The sequence below is a fragment of the Lepidochelys olivacea genome (genome assembly GCF_965140295.1).
Source record: "Lepidochelys olivacea isolate rLepOli2 genome assembly, chromosome: 3".
Lineage (NCBI taxonomy): Eukaryota > Metazoa > Chordata > Testudines > Cheloniidae > Lepidochelys > Lepidochelys olivacea.
In genome coordinates this window covers 36,765,401-36,788,736 of record NC_140413.1, presented here as the reverse complement: position 1 = coordinate 36,788,736, position 23,336 = coordinate 36,765,401, and the positions used below count along the sequence as shown (strand labels likewise).

Below are 23,336 nucleotides of genomic sequence, written 5' to 3'. Positions count from 1 at the left end.
GGACAGAGGTTCCTAGGGTTGTGTCTGCAACCGGAGATATTGACTAGTGTAATTTGGTTGCAGAATCCAAGGAGCAGCTTACAGGCCAGAGGCTGTGCGTGAACAGCTCAGGAGCAGGGGTTCTCACAGCAGAGCAGGGTAAGGCTGGCTCCCAGAGTCAGGGATTGGAATGACCTAGCAGATCACCGGTCCAGACAACATCAGATGGGAATGTCACAACAAGATCCTGACCTCTAAGCTCTTACAATCTAATGTAGACATGATGAGCCAAAGGTTCAAAAGAACACAGGCATCAATGATCATTTCATTTAGGGGCTGAAATGAAATGGCCCTGGATGCTAAACTCTTTGGAGCATCTGGTCCTATGTGGTAAAGGGGATAATACCACAACAAAAAGAGGGTGGGAGGAGGAGGAGGACAGAGGTTACAGTAATAATATTGAGCTAGCGTACAGCATGTTGAAAATATAAGCATTCGCACGAATAAAAATAAATACAAGTTACAAAACATTATAGTGGATAAAACCAGACTCTAGAGCTACAAGATCTTACTGAACTTAACCACATCAGGTACTAGGATAGCACAGAGTGTGGGAATCTGTGCTGACAAACATTCAATGGATATTTTAAAAAAAATGGTCCTGAGGTTTTGCAAATACATGAGAGCTCCTAAAATGCTGCTTAAGGAGAACTGTAGAATGTGGGAACTCCCCTCCCCCCAAAAATTAATAAATGAATTTAAATCTGAGGCATCATCAGATAAAATGTCTCTGGCTCTATCATTCCTTTTGGTTCTGATGAACCTTCTGTCTTCTTGCTCAGTAACAAGCACACCTCCCCCTTCCTCTCTGCTGCTGTCCTTCCCACCCCCTTTCTTTCTCCTTCAGGCCCTTGCCCTCTGTGTCTCCCTTTTCAATGAACTGTCTCTCCTCCAGAGCCTCTGTGTATGTCTCTCTCTCCCCCCCTCCGCCTCCCTCCTCTTCAGGCACATTTGTCTGATTCAGGCCCCCTCTTTTTTCTCTAAGGTGTCTGACTCTGCTGCTGCTGCAGGCCTCCCTTTCTCCTGCAAGATCCCCCACCTCCTGAACTTGCCACTTATCTTGTGTCACCTCTGCACCAAAGCTGCCAGTGTAGCTCTGCATCCCAGAGCCAGTGACCCACACCAGTGACTTGCTACTTTGCCTTTCTTCTCTTCCTCTTCGCCTGGCTGATATAGTTTGATTAACTGGGGTGAGTGAATCCTGTCAATCAAAATCACCCCACACACCCTACTGCTACAGTCACCTCTTAAAGGACAACGTTTCTAATGAGCTCCAACCTCAAATAGGAAATTTTGTGCCCACAACCATTCTAGTCACTTTCACATTTTCCATAATGAGTGCTTCCTTTATCAACGATTAAAATCTTCCAGTGCAGCATCCCGAAAGCTAAGCTGTGAATGCTTTTTGCTGCACGCAGACAGGAAGACAAATCAAGTTCTTCAGAGACAGAGTAATCGCTCTATTTGTATGAATATTGAAATTGAATTTGTGATGCAAATAGATACAATATGTCATCACAGCTTCTGAAAATTCCTGAATGAATCAAGGAAGCTCTGGTTACAACACAACTATTATTAGTAACAAGCCAGCTGTCTCACCTTTAGTGCCCTAATTTTCCTAAACCAGAGACCAGTTCCCATATTCTAAACAGGATTTCTTTCTGGAAGGAGACACATTTCCGCCCCTGCTTTTTTTCCAGTTCCATTTACAGCTTTTGAAAATTCACATTTTATTCACAGCTGTTAGGATCTGCATTAGCAAAACACATGGTAAATCATTTCATAGCCTAATCTGTGCTAGTTATATCCAAAATGCTCTCAGAAGATAGAGATCTATCTAAAACAAATTAAAAGGAACATAATTTCTTTTGTGTCTGCTACACAAGACCCTCTTTCCAGCCATAGCTCAACACTTGGGAGACAACAGTATAGTGAGGACTCAAGTGCTTTAACGCTAATATTTCAAACATCATTATCTTCTGCAATACACAGCAATTCTTGCATATGCTTTAAATTACTACAACTAGTTTTTCATTTTAATGAGCATTTCCCTACTGCTTCCTGACAGTAAATCCCAATAGAAGTAGAGCAAAAATCTGGCTTTTATGAACAATTCCCTTCAGAAAACTTGAAACTCTTGTCTGCTTATCTGATTAGTGCAAAAGACTGTCCCAGTGTTATCTGGGGAGGAGATGTGGAAAGGCGGGTGGGGAAGACAGGGTGAAAACAGAGGGCATGGAAATACTTGTGAGGATCTTGATATGAATACAGTTCCTAATTTTAAAATCTTACAGGATCTTTTTCCCTTTTCTGAACTCAGGTTTAGATGATTACTTGCTTAAATATCTCTAGAGCTAATTGCAGGAAAAGAAAGAGAATAAACATGGCCTTGATTGATCAAAAGTGTAGAAGGGGAGTGTAAAAATCTATTCACCTACCATATTTCCTAGGAAAGTGGCATTGTGACATTTGGGTGTTCTTATGAGAATCTGCTGATCTTTGGTTCAGGTTAGTTTCTGCCAAAATCTGGGAGGGGGGGGTCTCCAGAAAATTTGGCAATGCTCTTTAAATGTGAGGTCTGACTTACTAGATGTGTTCACCTAATCAACTCTAACAACATTGAAAGGAAAACAATACCTCACTAATAGATGCATGAGTGAACAATGGGATAAAAATCATTCAATTATATCATACCACCCCTAATTTTGCCTATGCCACTAGGGACATATTTTAAGGCCAGCTGCAGCACAGCCTCTCCATTTCAAGCAAAAATTACCGCTGCACAAAATGGGACTCTATCTGCAAAGGTCAGTAGTTACATGCATATTAGCTACCTGATTTTTATCTACCATCAGTTAGTTATTAAATATTACTCCTGCAATTCATTGTAGGTGAAAAAAAACTCGAACACATTTTCATGGGCATGCCAAAGTGAGCCTGGGATGCTGAAGGGTCAGTGCTTAATGCACATGTGATTTCTTACCTTTGCCTGCATGTTGCTATTCTGAGGTCCCCAGCTACCTTGTAAGACCTGTAGTGCCTCTTATTAAGCAGAGCATCTTTTTATCAGTGTGACAAAAAACATAGCTTGAGTGAAGTAAAGAAACATAAGACAGTGTCTAGCAATCCTGGGCACAACTTTATATTGACAATACAGTTGCCACTTAATCATAACTGTACTTGCTGCAGGGGAATAAAATTAATGGCCCTAATTCAAAAACTCAGGCCTGTCCAGGACAATCTCTGATGGGCTCAATAATAGTAAACCTGCTCCTTTCCAACGCTTAAATGTATAAACTTTTGAGCAGGACAGATGATATGTTGTAGAAATTGGCAACCTGCCCAATGGACAGCATACTACATACTCCTCCCCACCCCATCAAGGGCAATGAAGAACGTCTGGGGTTCACAGGAGCTCAGATCACTCAAGCACCAATGTGACATACAGACACCACAGCTGCCAGCTAAACACACAAGGAACAAAAAGTCCAAATTTACTACTCCAAAAACAGCTCTCTCTTTAAGTATGGCTCACATTCTGTTTTCAGACAAGCCACTAGAGGGTGAGACAGTTACAAAATTGGTAACTTTTGAGCAGGTCTCATTCTATCTAGCAGAGGATATTGGTGTGTGTATTTCTGTGTACATAGAAACCAGTGAAGTAGAAGTATTAAGAAAAGAACTCTTGGCAGCTAGTATAACTTTGTAGATGCTTCATATTACACCTAGGACACTATCATTATATGCCATTATGTAAGTGGAAGTATGCGTTTGATGGCCATGCAACAATGAATTTTCTCAATGTATCACAATTGAAAATTTACTATAATTGCAGAGAACGATCATCCCAGGGGATTAATAATAGGCCTATCTCCTCCAGGTCACTGATTCAAACATAGACCAGGTCGCTAACGATCAAATGTTGTTAGCATCTGATGACTGTTCAATGGCCTACTGAAAGGAAAATGATTTGGTAGTCTCAGTCTGGTTCCCAGCAAAGTGCTGTGCACACATCACTAAAAACATCCATCACAAATGGCACTAATTTGCACTCCTGTTAGCACTGGCTTCCACAGACAGGCCAACTACAGTGTTGCCATTTTATACTGAAACTCTAACTTTTTAAAGCTGACAAAACTTTCAGACACATCCAACCAAATTCTGACCCATCAGAAGGGGCCACAATTCCTATTGACTTCATGGAATGACTTTCGTGTTTACAGGCGGCCCAAATTGTGTCCTCTACATCCAATGTATGTGTTGAAAGTACTCAGATATTCCAGACAGGAAAATAATATTTCTAACCAATTTTAGATCGGTGCAACTCCTGCTTAAGGTAATAAGTGTTCATATCCTAGTGTTTGCTCCCATAAAATCCATGTTATACATTAGACCACATTTTGTGCTTTGTACTATAGCCTGCAAGCAGCGGAGGAATTCCGTGAGAGATTTTGCATCAGCAAGCAAAAATCCCTCGCAAGGTCCTCTAGCATGCAGGGGGAGTGCATGATCAGCACCATCCTTTTGAAAGCTGCCCCCGCTGAGGGTGAGTGACAGAATGGGCATGGCACTGCCTCTTTCCCAGCCTGCCTCCCTTCTTTGGGATGCCTTGTACCCTTGGTAGTGATGACAGAGAAGTCCTGTGCTCTCCTGAGTGTGAGAACTGAAGTTGTTCCCTTGGCACTTGCAAGAGAGATCGTTGCTCCTTTCCCTCCTCTGGTGAACACTCACAAGGTCTGGGATTGATGTAGCCCACTGTAAAGTATCAAATGGTGTGGGAAATATTTTGCTAAGTTATTTTGCCATTGTTATTGTCATTGAATTTACTGACTCATACTGAGTCACTTTTAAAAATCTTTATTTGCAAACAGTCAATGCATTCACTAGCAACCTAGCCCTGTGGACAGACCTCCCATGTCAGGGTGGATTTGTATCCAAAGGGCAGTGTGGAAAATCTTACCTACCTTTCTTCTTGATGTACCCATTCTGCAGATATACGAGAATTTACATGTGTGGTGCTGCCCATCTAGGACCTTTCATAGGCATTAACATTTGGAAACAACATTTTCAAGAAAATTGACAGGATTTATTAATTTCCTAGACATTTCCACTCTTTCCCCTCAGGGGATACTCTCATAGCTGTATAACTATTTCAACCTTGGTGGATTAAAAATGTTTTCCATATTATAGATTAAATTATTTAGAGAGACCACTTCAAGATTTCTTAAATCGCATTTTACACTGCTTGTGAGGGACAGCTGTACTTCCTTATTTCTTAAGGCAATTATTTTTATTTCATTTTTGATTCATATTTTATTCATATATATTTTCTTTGATTTACAAAAAATAATATTTAAAAAGGGGGACATGTTTTATAGATGCTACTGGCAAGTTTATAGGAACAAAAAAGTTCTGTAATCTGTAAAGAGTAGTAGACAGGCTAATTTACAGGGGGCAAGCTTTGAACCTGAAATTCTGAAATAATGGAACCAAGTGAAGTAACAGGCCAGTGGTAGAGTAGACAATTGCACAGGAAAAAGGGGGAAATGTGATTGGTAGGTGTGATGTGCCAACCTATATCTTCAATGTAGCTATTCCAAGATACACTTGCTCTTACTATTAGAGTTAGGGCAGTGGTCCCCAAATGTTCTGGGGGGCATATGGGTGAGGCCCAGGCCAGGGGTCGAGGAGCAATCACCACCCAGGTCAGCTCTGCCCCCAACCCAGCTCTGGCCCCAGCCACAGCTCCACTCCACCCCTTGTTCTCCAGCCCAGCTCTGCCTCATTCCCTCTCCACCCCCAGGCCAGCTCCTCCCTCACCCCTAGTTCAACCCCCAGCACTGCCTTCTGCCTAAGCTCCTCTGCTGAGCCAACAGTGCAGTAATGGGTTGGGGCGGGGGGGGGGGGGACACACAGACGGATTCCATTACTGGCAAGGGGCAGCGTGACAGGAAAAGTTTGGGCACCACTGCTTTAGAGAGAATGGTGCAGTTGAAAGACTAGGGCACTGAAGTGGCATGATGACGGAAATGTGGTATATTTACTGTCACGGAGTATCAGAAGGGATGTACCAGCAGTGACAGATTAAAATCTTTACAGAAATCAAAAAGTTTCTTTTCCTGTCTGTCTCTCTGTTGAAAAAAAAATTCAGTTGTGAAATGGGAAGCTCACTTTGATGCACACAGAAAAAAACACCCCAACACGGACGCAAAAACCATCTGTTTTAGTTAGTCTCTTCTAGCATCTCCCTTTATTGTGCTGAATGGTTAATAAATGCCAAAAACTCAAGATAAGCTACTGAGATTTCATTATAGTTAGATATACATGTATGAGCTCAATAGGTAGCACAACCGGAAGATGGAGATTTACCTTCCAGGGAAAAAAACCTCAGTGATCCATTAGATCATTTTCATGCTTAACTACTATGAATCTACTCTCTCATTAGGTGATAAATACTTGGGGATACATTTGAAACCTGACCTCTACCTTGTACATTTGCAGAAACGCATGTGCTTATATTTGCGTCTGTACTTAGCGTGTGCAAACATGTGCTGAAGATTTTGCCATGTTTGTTTCACCTTAGTAACATAACTCTTGCTTGCACAAAAGCATTAGACCAAGAGTAACTGCCAGAGCTGAACACATAGCCCATGATGTCCGTAAACAACTTTATGTTCTTCACAAAGCACATTTTTTCTTGCTTATGCATATTATATCTAAAATGTCTAAATCCTATTTCTCAGTTAGGAGTTGCCTTTTAACTTGTGCTGCTTCATGTTACTGTCCCTGTCCCCTCCTCTCCTTGAATCAACCCCTCCTTAAATCCCCCTGTCATGCCGGGTACAGACACTCATGCTGGCCTAGCAACCAAGGAGTTAATGCAGGAACCACCAGCCAGTGCTTGACTGGCCACCTCATAGCAGCGGGAGAGGTAAAAGAGCTGAGAAGCAGAGGGCCAAGCAGGCTGGAGAAGGAAAGTTCTGCCTACAAGCCAGTAAGAGGCTGCACAAGGGAAAAAAAACAAGGAAGGATGACTGGATCTACAGGCTGGAGAATCCCACAGCACCAAGAGAGGTAGAAAGGAGCTCAGGTTACAGCAGGCGGAAGTGTGAAGGCTTGATTCTGCCTGCCTGGTTTAAGGGTCCTGAGCTGGAACCCAGTGGAATACGTGGGCTTTGGTTCCTGTACTGCTCCCTCAGATACTTATGAACCAAAGGGGTTTTAGACCCCGTGAGGACCAGGACCAGCTAACTCTGCCAAGTACAAGAGGAGACACGTACCCCCGCAGGACTGAGACCAATACTCTTTATAGCCCAAAACCGGGACTACCACAGGAACTCTGGCCAGAGGAGCTGACTGACAGCCAGACCAGACCAAGTGGACTCCATCTGACAGAGGGGTCACTGTCACATTAGCACACCAGCTCACAGCCTCCTTCAAATGTTCCCTTCTCTTTATCTCATGACACAGAGATAAACCATGTTGTATTGTAATATCCATTCAGAAAATCTGTATGCAAGGCCACTTTAACAATAAAACAAAAGCCTAGCTTTTCAGATTCTAGACCTGCTTTAGTGAGCTTTGCCCTAGCAATGATCATAACCCCCTTTGCTGGCTACAGTTGCCTCTGTAGAACTAGGGAGGGTATTAAATATCTCTAAATATCTGTCTGTTTCAACAGAGTCAGCATTCCAGGTTCCTAGATAATGGTTCAAACCCAGAGTTACACAGTAGGGAATCCTGCTATAATAGCACTGCCCAGCATCACCAACTGATATTGCTGTCAGCAATAGTTCTCTGCAGGGGGAAGGGGAGTGCAATTAAAAAGGAGGCATTGGGACAACAAATATAGATGTATAAATAAATAAATAAATAAATAGACAGCCAGAGTCTGAATGCCAGAATCTATCAAAGATACTGCATGCAGGGTAACATTAGCAAAGGGAGAAAATTATGCACAAGGGTATTATCGGAAGTCTGGATTACTAAGAGAAATTCAGAATACATCAATACTACATCTTTTGTGCATGTACATATATTATATAATATTTATCTAATTCCTAAGAGGTGAGGATTAATTAGTAAATGTTTGCAAAGTCTTTTGAAGATTAAATGCACCAGATAAATGCTAAACGTGAGTCTTTTCTTGGGCCTGATCCTGCAATCTTACTCAGACAAAATGCTCAGTGGTTTCAGTGTGATTTTCGAAGGAGGAAGGATGGCAGGTCTTTGGCCTTTGTTTTGTTTTTTTAATGTTGGTAGCCAGGGTTTTCTCCCAGATTCATGAAACAAAATACAAAAATTAAAGGGCTGATTTAGCTTCAGGCACCTACAGCAAAAGTGGGGCTTTGGGGGGGGCACAGTGGTGACCCCTGGTTCAGGCACACATATAAAAGCCTCCCTTATTGCACTGTGTGGACTCCCATATCCTGGGTGACAGGCAGGGGGGGGGTTAACAGTAGAGCTGTGTGAATAACTGATCTTTCAGTGTGCCAGCCATTCTGAAAACAAAAATGGAAAAAAATAATAATAATAATTTCAGGCCAGCCCAACATGAACATTTTTCAAATTTCTCAGTGAGCCAAAAAGTAAAAAAGAAAGTTTGTTTTGGGTCATCCAAAATGGTTGACTCAACCCCCAAAGGAAATGTTTCCTTTTGTTTGAGAGGGTTTCCTTATTTATTTACTGTTCTAAAAATAAAATTGGAGTAAAAAGTTGGGGTTTTTTGTTTTTTTTAAACTTAGTCTTTTTGTTGTGGTGCTGGTGGTGGTGGTGGTGTTTTTAATTGAAACAATTCAGTGAATTTGACATGAATTCGTGAAACATCCTGGTTGACCCAAATCTCCATTTTTCAGCCAAAAAAAGGAGAAAGAAAAAGTGACACATTGCATAATACCTCATCCCAGTAAAGTCAGTGGAACTAGTCACTGAGTAAGGTACTATCAAGGGCCAGATTCTGATACCTTATGCACAGTTAACACCACCTAGTAGTAAGGAGCAACTCAACCAAGTAAAGAGTTTTGGAATCCAGAGTAAAGGAGGTAGAATTTTGCCCTAACTAAATATATATTAGTCAGTATAGACCACCATCTAGAAGCACTTCTTAATTCATTATGCCAACATGAACTAAAGAATGTACTGAACTGTCTCAATGCTAGCAAACATTTTTCTTTGATGTACTGAAAACCATGGGACAGAAATCTGGAATTTTAATTATTTGAAGAGCAGTTTTAACAGACAAACTGAAGTACCAACGTCAGCCTACAAGTCTGCAGAGTGATGAAAATTAAAGAGTTGGCGTGAATATGAAAAAACTTTAAGAGCTACTTTAAGTACTTAAAATTTCTCTTCTCTGCTTTAAACTTCAAGTATCTATGAAGTGTCATAAATATTTATTGTGTTTACAGTACACAGACATTCCTCAAATATATTTCAGTTTAGATGTGTATGTTTGGTTTATTCAACAGCCTTGGGTCTTAGTCCTGCTCTTGAAAATATGGGCACGCATTGCTGTGTACCTTGCCAAATTGGCTACTATCTGTATATGTACTTACACAGTAACTGAGTTTACAATACATATAGCTGTGAATGCCGTATATACATATATGAAAGCAACACCAAAAACCCTCAGACATAAGCAGAAATTAACAGGCATATATAATATACAGACTTAGGGCTTGTCTACACATACAGCTCTGTAATGGCGCAGCTTCATCTCTGTAGTGCAGTGGTTCCCAAACTTGTTCCGCCGCTTGTGCAGGGAAAGCCCCTGGCGGGCCAGGCCGGTTTGTTTACCTGCCGTGTCCACAGGTTCAGCTGATCGCGGCTCCTAGTGGCTGCGGTTCACTACTCTAGGCCAATGGGAGCTTCTGGAAGCGGCACGGGCCGAGGGAGCAGTAGCTATGTTGAAGGGAGAAGCCCTCCTGTCCACATAGCACTGTCAACATGTGGATTTTCCATACCCCTGACTGACAGAGTTATACCGACATATGTTTGTAGCATAGACCAGGGCTTATTAGATGTATGTGTTCTTTATTATATGTAATATGTTAAATCTTCTTATGTTCTCATATTGTAGGCTCCTCTTCTGATTAAGAATGGACCCATTTTACTACCTGCTGCATAAATGGATCTACGTCTTTAGCTGACTGAGCAAAGGCCTGTGTTTTCTGGCACAAATCTAGTAACCCTGTCACAGATACCATGGTTTTTAGCAAACTGCATATCTATTTGCTTCAGGAATTGGGAATCTCTCTCAGATCCTGATTGGGTACATTAGCCATAGTTACTTATAAGAAGACAAACTGCAGCTAAAAACCCGCACCTGGCCTATGCCAGCTGACTTGGGCTCCCGGGACTTGGACTGCATGGCTGTTTAATTGCAATGTAGATGTCCCGGCTCAGCCAGGAGCCCAGATTCTAGGACCCTGCGAGGTGGGAGGAACCCAGAGCTCAGGCTGCAACCCAACCTGGAACATCTACACCACAAGTAAACAGCCCTGTAATCCAAGCCCCGCAAGCCCAAATCAGCTAGCATGGGACAGCTGTGGGTGTTTAATTGCAGTGTAGACATATCCAGAGAGGTTTGCTTCTCAGAATTTCTAACTAACTCTCTCTCTCTCTCTCTAACAGTCACCCTTCTAACAGGAGAATTGTCTCAAAGAGTTACAAGATCCACCTACCTTATTGTTTGAATGCAGTCCTTATATTTTAATCCCCTTACTACTTGAATTGGTGAGCTAAACAAGTAGAGCATCATTCACTTAACCAACAGAGGCAACACATACAAAAATATTCATATCAAAATTTGTTAAGCTGAAGTGAAGGCTGAGAAACCATTTCCAATTTAAAAGGAAGAATAGAAGAACACAGGTTAGAACAAACACACACCAGAAAGTCAGGAAATTATAAGATAATGTGAAAAGGAAAATAAATGTTTGAACATCTCAAAAGTCAAAGTACCATATAGCTATGCCAACAGTAGCCTCACCTAGCTCAAGCACTATTCAGATGACAGGTTTACATGATGGAGAGTAGAGCTGGACAAGCAGTGGTTTTCCTGTCTTGTGAGAATTGTTGAGGTTTCAAACACTTTCCCCATCTTGAACTGCGACAAAAAGTTGAAATCTTGAAAAATTTCACAAACCAATAATAGTTTAAAAAAAATGGATTGGATCAATCAAGATGTTTTGTTTCAATAATTTCAACATATCTCCTTTAAATTTCAACCTTATTTTTTTGCCTTCATTCTTAGTATGAATTAACTAAAATTTCAGGACTAAAAGTAATTTTGAACTAAAAACCCAAAAATTTTCATTTAAAAAATGTTGAAAAAGAGGCAGTTTCAAATATTTTTCAAGTCAAGAGATTCATCAAACCTGACCCTTTCTCACAAATAGTTTCAGTTTCAACTAGTTGGCATTATCTGATAGAAAAAATGTTTCATCAGAAAATTTTCAACCAGCTCTAATTGAGAATAAATGGGAGACAGGAGCAAGACTGCACTTAGAGGCGGACTAGCTATAGGGGAAGACTGGCAGCAGAGAAACACAGAGATTCATTTCAGCAGAGCCCTCTGAGTTCAGTGAAGCAGAGAGCATATTTGTAAGTGTATGCGTGTGGGGGGAAATGGGATTGGGTATCTTCCAATATGAGCCCACCTAACTTGGAGGAAGCTGTCAAGTCACAGGGCTTGATTCCAGACTGAAGTCCCTAGGTGCTACCGCAATAATAGTGGAGCTCTCCATGACATGGGATGGTAAAGGGAGCAATAGACCTGATAAGCCAAGGAAGAAGAGACCAATGGCTCTCAAAAGATAAGCAAGTCTGGCCTATTCCATCCAGTAGAGGGCAATGTTGCATATACAAACAAGGCAGATTATATACTTACTCCCCGAAATTATAGAATAGTTGTGAAATGTGGATGCAGTTTGCAAAGCCAATGATATGTTAAAAACAGAACCAAAAAGAGCCCAACTTCCTATGCATAGTTTCAGATTTGTTTACATCTGCAACTAATCCAACTGAGTATAGAGAAATTTCTATTCAGTATCACCAAAGAACGGGGGCCCAATACTGGACTCATTGAATCAATACTCCCTTTGACCTCAGTGGTGTAGGATTAACCCTTTGGTCTCTTTCCACTTCAGTTATAAGCAGCACAAGATAAATTCATAGATTTTTTTTCCCATAGGTTACAAAGCCAGAAGGGACAACAGTGATCATCTAGTCTAACTTCCTGTATAACTGAGGCTGTAGGAGTTCCCTGAATTAATTCCTGTTTGAACTAGAGCATATCTGTTAGAAAAGCTTGATATAAAATTTGTCAGTGACAGCAAATTCACTACAACCCTTGTTATGTTATTCCAATGGTTAATTACCTTAACTGTTAAAAATGTGGACCTTATTTCCAGTCTGAATTTGTCTAGTGTCAGCTTCCAGCCATTGCATCTTGTTATACCATTTGTCAGCTAATCCCAAGAGGCTAACATCAAATTTTTGTACCCTGTGTAGGTACTTATAGACTGCCCCTTAATCTTCTCTTTTTTAAGATAAAAATATGAAGCTTCTTGAATCCGTCATTATAGGCATGTTTTCAAATCCTTTAGTCATTGTTGTGGATCTTCTCTGAACCCTCTTGAATTGATCAACATTTTTCTTGAATTGTAGACACCAGAACTGTCCACAGAATACCAGTGGCAGTCGCATCAGTGCCAAATAATGAAGTAACATAACTTCCCCACTCCTATTCGATATTCCCCTCTTTAGGTATCCAAAGATCATATTAGCCCTTTTCGCCATGGTGTCACACTAGAAGCTAAAGTTCAGCAGATTAGTCACTATGACCCCAAGTCTTTTTCAGAGTCACCAATTCCCAAGATACAGTCCCCCATCATGTAAGTATGGAGTACTACGATGGGAGGGAGATAGTCATTTATAAGTACTGACAAGTCCTGATCTATAGATTGAGTTCCATGTCTGTCTGGTGAAAAAGAAGACTAGCCTCGCATCCTGCTTTCTGTACAAATGAACTGATAGTAAGCCACCTGGTTTACTGAATTCTTCTTCTGCTTCAGCTATTGCACCTCATTCTGTACTTCTAATAAGAGTGCAAATGATTAATTATGACTTTTTTTTTTCTTTTTTGGTTAAGTCAGATATATTTGGAGAGCCATTTTGTCCCTGAAGCATATTCCTAGTTCAATCTTAATAAAAATTGGGAAGTTCTGTGCTAAGGAACAAATCCATACACATTTCTGGAAACCGAAAGGCAGCACTAAGGGAACATTGTCACCATCATTGGAAAGAGGAAGCAATGGGAGAAATGGTCTGGAGGCTTTCAAACACAAGAGCCTATTTCCTGTAAACAACTCATGCCTGTTCAAAGAAACCCATAATACAAAATGTATATCGACAGGAAAACTGTGAAGATCAGAGAAAAATATGAATTTACAAAAAGTCACTTTGTGTTGTATTTTCCTTCATTCGATCTACCAAGTCTATGAATAAATTATCTCCATGACTGCTGGATCTCCGAAGCTCTGCAGGCATGCTGGGCTTCATAGCCAAAGAAGTATCCCATCTCCAGCTGAATTAGTGCCCTTTACCTCCCACAACACTGCTACCTTCCTCTTCCACCTCTGGTCAGATAGAAAAATAATTCCAGCCAAGGAATTTGACCAACTCCTAACTGCTGGGGTCATCGACAGGTTATGTTTTTAAAGGGGAGCTTGAGTGCATAATATCAATGTTATTAACTAGGTCATACAGAAAATTACCATCTTAAAGAAACATACAACACAGTTTTTAATATGCAGTTTAAAGCTAATTTTAATTAACACTCTCTTGTTGAAGGAGGAAATTCTAGTGATGCAATTTTGTACTAAAATTTTTCAAGAGTTTTCTGTAGACTGGTCCACAAGCACAATTGTTCATAATTTTGAAGGTAACTTGAAACCACGCAACACTCCCTTGGCTTTGGGTTTCATTAGAAAGTTGGAACTCAGACCATGTTCATTGAAATGTCTGCTAATGTTCATGATGCTTCAAGCAAACCTGTGTCCAATTTTGAGCTAACTTGGGCCGGCAAAAAGTTTTTCATTTAAATTGTGAAATTTGCAATTGTACGTTGTTTCGAAATAAAAGCAGGTGAAACTCAGACCTCTCACTTTAAGCTTTTGGATTCATTCAAATCCAAACTTCAAAGTGAAACTCAAGGGATGAAAATTTGGTAATACCTGAAAATCCTTGACAATCACAATTAATGTTGATGGGAATGGGCGGCTGTTGGATCTATACTCTGCCAATCATATGTTGTGACATATGTTAACCCCAAAATATTGTGGATATAGATTTTCATGAAAGTCTTTTCAATTTTTTTCTATATTTTTCACATCTCAGACTTTTCCACCAATACCATCATATAAACTAGAGATGGAAAAAGATTTATTAGACGAACAGCTCCATCCCACTGCCAAAGCAAAGCTCTATCCTATATTTCCCCTTCATTTCACCAGCCCAATTTTAAATGGCCTGTTAGCAATTCCACCTTTTCCTTTAGAAGACTATTACTCAGTTTAAATTCAAATAGGTCTGTTGAGAAATATTTCCTGCTCCTAATTTTTCCTTAACTTTATGCTATTACAAAGGCTATGTTTCCACTGCGTTGCAGTTTGGATCATGGAGGTGGGAACAGCAGCATACACCAAAGTGCTGTGCTATAACTCCCCCGTTTGGATGCTATAGGCACAAACTAAAAAGGTTCCTCGTTCGCATTAGGGCGATCATGTTTAAAGAGGACTGTGTTAACGCAAACTAACCTTTTAGTTCACGCCAACAGCGTGCACACAGAGGAGTTACAGTGCAGAACTTTTGGTTGTGCACTGCTATTCCCACCCATGTGGTCTGAACTGCAGGGCAGTTCACACAAGCCCTTAGTTTTATTCCTTTGGATCACCCTAAACAACTCCTCTCCCTCCTCTGCATTTACAACGTTAATGTTTTACTTTTATTTCATGGTTATGTGTTCAGCTGCTAGAGAAAGTCCTCTTGTTCCTACCAAGTAGGTTACTTCCTCTGATGCTGTCTCACCACTTTCTGTTGTTGGAGACTAATAAATATTAAGGCCAGAAAGAACCACTATGATCATCTAGACTGACCTCCTGCCTAACACAGGCCACAGAACCTGATCCAGTGATTCCTGCACCAAGCCCATAACTTCTGTTTGGGTATAGCATATCTTTACTGAATGTATCTAACAATTAACATTTTCCAAAAGACCCTGAAAGATCCATTTCTATTTTTCCACTAGGCCTTGAGCCCTGCAGCTTTCGTCAGAGCTAAGCTCTTTCCTTGCACCCAAATGGATTGCTTTGGGAGTGGAATTATTAGAAAAACCAACTTCTATAAGCAGAAGGAGGTAGAACTGTGACATAGACCCTACAGGGAGGAGGGGAAGCTTCTGAAATCCAGCCTGGAAAAGAAAAGCCCTGAGTTGGGAGGCTTCTTACATGGTCCTACTTGGATGAGGGTGGAAGAGTAAGAAAGGGCTTAGGGGAGAAGCCTTGACCAAGGGACTGCAGCAGGTGTTGTTTTGGGAATTCCACTCTTCAGGAGGCAGGCAGAGTCATGGGGAAACTCAGTCTAGAGAGACTCATTAAGCTGCATCTGCAGCACAGATAACCCCTTAAGACTTTAGGATCCTGACATAGGAAGAACTCTCATAACCCAAGGGCACAGTGCCTCTAGAGGAGCAGCTGGGCCTGCAAGCTTTAATATAACAGGTGCATTTTAATTGTTATTAAGCTTGCACCAATATTACACTGCAAAGATATATCAATCTTTTTCTAAAAATCATGGGGAAATATGTGCAGATATACACACAGTGGTCACCATTAAAAAGAGTTCCAATTATACTCGTGGTTATGTAGCATTATTGTACTATTTGAAATATTCTTTACACTTTATCTAGGGAACATAGTGAATATGCCACTAATGCTGTTTAGTTACAAAGACAACTGAAAAGATTTTTGAAGGTGACTACAATGAAACACACACACACACCCCATGTACATATCGTATAAATTGAAAAGTCACTTCAGAAACTAATTTTATCACATAGTTCTGCACTGTTGGTGCAATTATCCACAAATACATTATTTTGAGGAACGAAAGGCTACAGACGTGCTTCTTTGACAGACTAGGTCTTATCGCTACTTACATTTTTTAACCTGAATTTCTCATTCTAGTCATGAGCTTTTCAATATTTTAGTCCACCCTGATTATTTCATTAATCTATGAAGGATTTCACTTCATTTGGGATGTGGTGTCTGCTCAGCCACCACAGCTATTCTACCCGAGGAGAAATATTTACATATTGACTATCTGGCGTCTCCATGTTGATGGTTTATTCCTTTCTTATAGATAAGAAATCTTGATATTGACAAATTATAAAAGAGCTAGTCATGGCAGACTGAGGCAGCCATTCTAGAAAAACACTTTTCCTTCCCCCTCCTAACTGTGTGCGCGCGTGCACGTATGTATGTATGTATATATATATATATATGGATGCTTGCATATGCACTCACTCATTCTCTCTCTCTCGCTGGGCTTTTGTGTCATTTGGCAGCCTGAGACTGTTGGTACAATTTAAAAAAATAATTATCACCTCTTTCCTTTTCATCCTTTAGAAGGGTTTTTCAAAAGCAGCCACTTTCATTTCAGTCCTCAAAGGACTTTAATTTTTCCTTTTAATTGTTGTACGTGGGTGGGTGTGTTTGGTTCAGCTAAGAACAAAAAATTCTCTCTAGAGTAACGATTTACACGTTTGCAACTGGCCATCCACATATTCATTCTCAGCTTAGAAAGAGCTTTCACACACTTGACAGCAGCCCAGCCTTGCCTGAAACAGAGACAGACTTTTCTGTTGAATTCTGTGTTTGGGGAGCTTATATGAAGCTCATCCCAGTTTGTATTCAGTAGTGACTTAGGATGTAAGTCATTACTAAATGCTGTTGTAACTGTGACAAGTGTAGTTATATATTGTAGCCGTATGGGTTCACTCTCAATACACCGCACACTCCATTGAAAAAAAAGCCTTTTCTCCCAAAGAAGGGGAATACTTGTCAGAGCAAATATTTCTGAACAGTAAATAAGTACAAGAATATTATTTAGCACTTATACAGCGCTTCTTATCCAAAGTGCTTAACAAAAGCAGATAACCATAATTAACCCCGTGTTTTAGTACTCATGTGAAGTATTATTAGCCCCATCTTACAGTGAGGGATAGTGAACTACAGAACAGTTATGTCCTTTGTCCGAGGTCAGGCAGCCACTAAGAGCTTTAAGACAGCACAAGCTTCCCGAGTTCCAATATGGTGCCATGCTGCCGTTTTCTTTTTGATTCTTCCAAATTTAAGCACGAGCAAATGATTGAGCCCCATTGTGTCATAACTGTATTATGTGAAAGTTGTATAAGATTTTACTCACTAGTCCAGAAATATTCTACAAATGCAGTAGCTTAGAAATAAACCATATAGATGGAGTAATGAGCAAGTACTGCCATAATGAAGCAGCTAAATCTCCATATTTCAGTAAAAAAGTAAATTTCGCAACAGAAAGATGTAGCTATTTGACTGCTTCTAATACACCTCATACACCACAGGTCCTATGTAATAATGATCATGGGGTTTATGCATGTAAATAATGTGTAAAACAGACACCTAGATGATCTTACACTTGTTAGTCTGTTATTGTGTGCAAATATGTATGCCTTTGCATGTGGGAGCTATATGATATATCTCATTCCTTCTGAAATACCAGGATTTAGTGAAATGGCTGAAATAACTCTTAATAGGGGGCAAGTGAAACATATTCTGAAATAGATACACAGGGGGAACATTCCCAACTTGGTATCTGGGGGAGTCAGACCCACATCTGCAATTAATCTGATCAATGCTGCTTGGCTGGAGCGTGGAACTAAGAATTAAGAATTCATCCCTTTGACTTTGTTTGATCCCAGAAGATTTAAATTTTCAAACCTGAAAGCCCTCTACATATGGAATTGAAATAGAGGATAGGAAAGAAATCAGTGATTTGGGGGGAGATTCTATATTCTATTTTCAGCATGAATGGTGTGTCTTGGTGAATCAGCATGAGTGGCATCAGAGAATCAGCATCAGTGTTTTAGTGAATCTGGTCTTTAATGTTGGATCTTTAATGTCACTGAAAGGTCAATAGTTGGAATTGAATTCAGCTAGCTATGAATGGTATAACAAGTCTGGATAAACCTGGTTTTCCTTCATAAGGAATAAAGGAATTATTGGACAACAAAAGCCCTCTAGACCAAACAAGCCTGCCTTCTTTAGGTATATCTCTGCTCTGCCTCCCTGATTTGTTCTACCCTTTATAATTTCCTATATTTCCATTTTTATATATAAAATTTCCAAATGATAATCAAAGTTCTGCTCTCAGTTACCCTAATTCAGTTCTCCCAATATGTTTTGAATCAAGAAAAGGTTTGCCCAGGTTTATAAAACCACAGAAGGGACCAATTCACAGAAGAGAAACAAGAACACTGATTTAGCTTCACTGCTTTCAGTGGAGTTGAATTTGTTCACTAATATTGCAAAAGCAGGGATAGGGTAGTTAAATAGTAAGAGAGACATTCTGCTCTCAGTTGCACTTTGGGCAACCTCATGCAAGTCAGTGGGGTTAAACAGAGTTTTAATCAGGGTAGAATTTGGCCCAAAGAGCATTAGGAATCAAACTGTAATCAACATTTGTTTACAAATAGCTTCAAAACTCACTTATTCCATGGAGCTGATCAGTGTCAATTCAGCACTCAAATATATTTGTTTAAATTTAGAAGCAATGTTGAAGTGAAGAAAAAGAAAACTGTACCACTTGGTGATAAATCCATCTTTTGGTAGCCAGTGCTTTATTTGTGGGGAATGTATAATTTTTTCTTTTTACACTGTAAGCGCTTTGGTTCTGTCTAGCCATGTGCTTTCTGTCACTGCCCAACAAGCAATACTACTTGATATTGGGGCATCAAACATACGGCCCATGGGCTGGATCTGGCCCTCAGAACCCTTTCCTGCAGCTCACGCCTTCCTCTGAAATGCACAAAAGGATGCAGGCTTCAGTTGCCTACCTGCTTCAACTCAAAAGCCCTCAGAATTTCCCCTTAAAGGGCAGGGGGAAGAAGGGAGGAGGCAAAATACCCTCAAATGGGGGTGAGTGGAGAAATGTGTGCATTAGTATGCATAAGGAAAGGAGAGGCTGGTCATTGAAGAATGCACAGAAGAGTACCTTAACAGGCAGTAGAGTGGGCAGGCAGGAAGGTTACGGATGCATTCACTTTTTCAGAAAAAGTCTTTGTCTTTAAAATTCCACATTTCACTTTGCTAGCTGAGGAACTTTTCACTCTCAGCCCATGGATTCTGACTGAATGGGTAATTGAGCTCTCACCACAGAATGAATTTGACAACCGTGCTTAAGATGATGTGTTAATGAACAATTACGGAACCTGTACTCTTCCATTCTAGTTCACTACTTGGGTTGCAGTATGAGCACCCTGTCAGAGTGAGAAGCAAATATGTTCTTTTCAAAATTTAACAACAAATACAAGAAAAAGACAGCAAGAAATAGACAGCAATACAGGCCCCAAATCTTAGGCTAACAGGGAGATCCAGCCAATAGACTAAGAATTCTGCCCTTCCATTCTACAGACTTCAAGGTCCGCTCCCCTGAATACGGACACCATCCCAAGAGTTCCTCAGTAGCAAAGGTGTGTGGGGAGAAACATCAAAGAGAGATTAGAGAGTAGGAATGAAGGTTCCCCTTCCTCTCCCAGTTTCTCCAGGATTTTCTCAGCCACAGAGATCTTGGCAGATAATTTTAAAAATTAATCATAAAATCAACAAATTTTATTTAATATTTATTCAAGTGACACCATCATAGGACCTAATCACATTAGCCACGCCATCAGGGGTCGTTCACCTGCACATCTACCCATGTGATATATGCCATCATGTGCCAGAAATGCCCCTCTGCCATGTACATTGGCCAAACCAGACAGTCTTTATGCAAAAGAATAAATGGACACAAATCTGACATCAGGAATCATAACATTCAAAAACCAGTAGGAGAACACTTCAACCTCTCTCACCACTCAGTAGAAGACTTAAGGGTGGCAATTTTGCAACAGAAAAGCTTCAAAAACAGACTCCAATGAAAAACTGCTGAGCTTGAATTAATATGCAAACTAGATACCATTAACTTGGGTTTGAATAGAGACTGGGAGTTGCTGGGTCATTACACATATTGAATCTATTTCCCCATGTTAAGTATCCTCATACCTTCTTGTCAACTGTCTAAATGGGCCATCTTGATTATCACTACAAAAGTTTTTTTTCTCCTGCTGATAATAGCTCATCTTAATTAATTAGCCTCTTACAGTTGGTATGGCAACTTCCACCTTCTCTGTATGTTTGTGTGTGTATCTATATCGATATATATCTTCTTACTATATGTTCCATTCTATGCATCCGATGAATTGGACTGTAGCCCACAAAAGCTTATGCTCAAATAAATTTGTTACTCTCTAAGGTGCCACAAGTACTCCTGTTCTTTTTAGTAATACCAGGGTACAAACTATATCAGAAGGACAGAACAAGTCGTGCTGGTGGGGGAGTGGCATTATATGTGAAAGAAAGCATAGAATCAAATGAAGTAATAATCGTAAATGAATCAAACTTTACCATAGACTCTCTATGGATAGAAATTCCATGCTCTACTAATAAGAATATAGCAGTAAGGATATATTACCGACTACCTCACTAGGATGGTGATCGTGACTATGAAATGCTCAGGGAGATTAGAGAGGCCTATTGAAATACAAAACTTAATAATAATAATAATAATAATAATGGGGGGTTTCAATTATCACCATATTGATTGGGTACATGTCACTTCAGGATGGGATGCAAGTTTCTTGACACCTTAAGTGGCAGCTTCTTGGAGCAGCTGCTCCTAGAACCCACCAGAGAAGAGGCAATTCTTGATTTAGTCCTAAGTGGAGCACAGGATCTGGTCCAAGAGGGGAATATAGCTGGACTCCTTGGTAACAGTGACCATAATATAATTAAATTTAATATACCTGTGGCAGGAAAAACACCACAGTGGTCCAACACTGTAGCATTTAATTTCAGAAAGGGGAACTACACAAAAATGAGGTTAGTTGGTTACTTGGTGGGATAACTCACATGACTGGAGTACTGTCATGGATGGTTATAAACTGTTCAGGAAGGACAGGCAGGGCAGAATAGGTGGGGGAGTAGCACTGTATGTAAGGGAGCAGTATGACTGCTCAGAGCTCCGGTACGAAACTGCAGAAAAACCTGAGTGTCTCTGGATTAAGTTTAGAAGTGTGTGCAACAAGAGTGATGTAGTGGTGGGAGTCTGCTATAGACCACCGGACCAGGGGGATGAGGTGGATGAGGCTTTCTTCCGGCAGCTCACAGAAGCTACTAGATCGCATGTCCTGATTCTCATGGGTGACTTTAATTTTCCTGATATCTGCTGGGAGAGCAATACAGCGGTGCATAGACAATCCAGGAAGTTTTTGGAAAGCGTAGGGGACAATTTCCTGGCGCAAGTGCTAGAGGAGCCAACTAGGGGGGGCGCTTTTCTTGACCTGCTGCTCACAAACCGGGTAGAATTAGTGGGGGAAGCAAAAGTGGATGAGAATCTGGGAGGCAGTGACCATGAGTTGGTTGAGTTCAGGATCCTGATGCAGGGAAGAAAGGTAAGCAGCAGGATACGGACCCTGGACTTCAGGAAAGCAGACTTCGACTCCCTCAGGGAACGGATGGCCAGAATCCCCTGGGGGACTAACTTGAAGGGGAAAGGAGTCCAGGAGAGCTGGCTGTATTTCAAGGAATCCCTGTTGAGGTTACAGGGACAAACCATCCCGATGAGTCGAAAAAATAGTAAATATGGCAGGCGACCAGCTTGGCTTAATGGTGAAATCCTAGCGGATCTTAAACATAAAAAAGAAGCTTACAAGAAGTGGAAGGTTGGACATATGACCAGGGAAGAGTATAAAAATATTGCTCGGGCATGTAGGAATGTTATCAGGAGGGCCAAATCGCACCTGGAGCTGCAGCTAGCCAGAGATGTCAAGAGTAACAAGAAGGGTTTCTTCAGGTATGTTGGCAACAAGAAGAAAGCCAAGGAATGTGTGGGCCCCTTACTGAATGAGGGAGGCAACCTAGTGACAGAGGATGTGGAAAAAGCTAATGTACTCAATGCTTTTTTTGCCTCTGTTTTCACTAACAAGGTCAGCTCTCAGACTGCTGCGCTGGGCATCACAAAATGCGGAAGAGATGGCCAGCCCTCTGTGGAGATAGAGGCGGTTAGGGACTATTTAGAAAAGCTGGACATGCACAAGTCCATGGGGCCGGACGAGTTGCATCCGAGAGTGCTGAAGGAATTGGCGGCTGTGATTGCAGAGCCACTGGCCATTATCTTTGAAAACTCGTGGCGAACCGGGGAAGTCCCGGATGACTGGAAAAAGGCTAATGTAGTGCCAAACTTTAAAAAAGGGAAGAAGGAAGATCCTGGGAACTACAGGCCAGTCAGCCTCACCTCAGTTCCTGGAAAAATCATGGAGCAGGTCCTCAAAGAATCAATCCTGAAGCACTTGCATGAGAGGAAAGTGATCAGGAACAGCCAGCATGGATTCACCAAGGGAAGGTCATGCCTGACTAATCTAATCGCCTTTTATGATGAGATTACTGGTTCTGTGGATGAAGGGAAAGCAGTGGATGTATTGTTTCTTGACTTTAGCAAAGCTTTTGACACGGTCTCCCATAGTATTCTTGTCACCAAGTTAAGGAAGTATGGGCTGGATGAATGCACTATAAGGTGGGTAGAAAGCTGGCTAGATTGTCGGGCTCAACGGGTAGTGATCAATGGCTCCATGTCTAGTTGGGAGCCGGTATCAAGTGGAGTGCCCCAAGGGTTGGTCCTGGGGCCGGTTTTATTCAATATCTTCATAAATGATCTGGAGGATGGTGTGGATTGCACTCTCAGCAAATTTGCGGATGATACTAAACTGGGAGGAGTGGTAGATACGCTGGAGGGGAGGGATAGGATACAGAAGGACCTAGACCAATTGGAAGATTGGGCCAAAAGGAATCTGATGAGGTTCAATAAGGATAAGTGCAGGGTCCTGCACTTAGGACGGAAGAACCCAATGCACAGCTACAGACTAGGGACCGAATGGCTAGGCA

At 41.0% G+C, this 23,336-nt stretch overlaps 1 protein-coding gene across 19 annotated transcripts in view; it reads right to left on the bottom strand.

Annotated features, from left to right (window-relative positions):
- Nucleotides 1-23,336, bottom strand: part of MYT1L (myelin transcription factor 1 like) — a 379,271-nt gene that overhangs the window by 308,329 nt on the left and 47,606 nt on the right. Inside the window, exon 1 of one of the 19 annotated variants that reach the window (XM_084622398.1) lies at nt 11,030-11,083. The exons of the other annotated variants lie outside the window; for them this stretch is intronic. The gene's annotated coding sequence lies outside the window, so the exon portion shown is untranslated. Of the gene's footprint in view, nt 1-11,029; nt 11,084-23,336 lie in introns of those variants that run through there. 19 annotated transcript variants of the gene reach the window in all.